Consider the following 292-nt stretch of genomic DNA (forward strand, 5'->3'; position numbering starts at 1 on the left):
TAATGATAAACAACGGTTGCGTGCCTGATAGTGTGACATACAATATTTTTGTTCAAGGTCTTCTCAAAAGGAACAAGACATGTGATGCAATACCACTGTTGGAAGAGATGGATGCAAGGGGTTTCACACTTGACGAAACTACATTTTCGATGTTGATTGAACCTGTGGTAAGGGAAGGTAGAGATAGTGTTCTATTTGATATGATTAAGAAACTCGTACCAAAGGACCTCTTTTCTAGATAGGTGTTATGTTGTGTTAGAAGTTGAATTTTTATTTTACCAGAAAGTAAGGG

Source organism: Salvia miltiorrhiza, chromosome 8, assembly GCF_028751815.1.
Source record: "Salvia miltiorrhiza cultivar Shanhuang (shh) chromosome 8, IMPLAD_Smil_shh, whole genome shotgun sequence".
Classification (NCBI taxonomy): Eukaryota; Viridiplantae; Streptophyta; class Magnoliopsida; order Lamiales; family Lamiaceae; genus Salvia; species Salvia miltiorrhiza.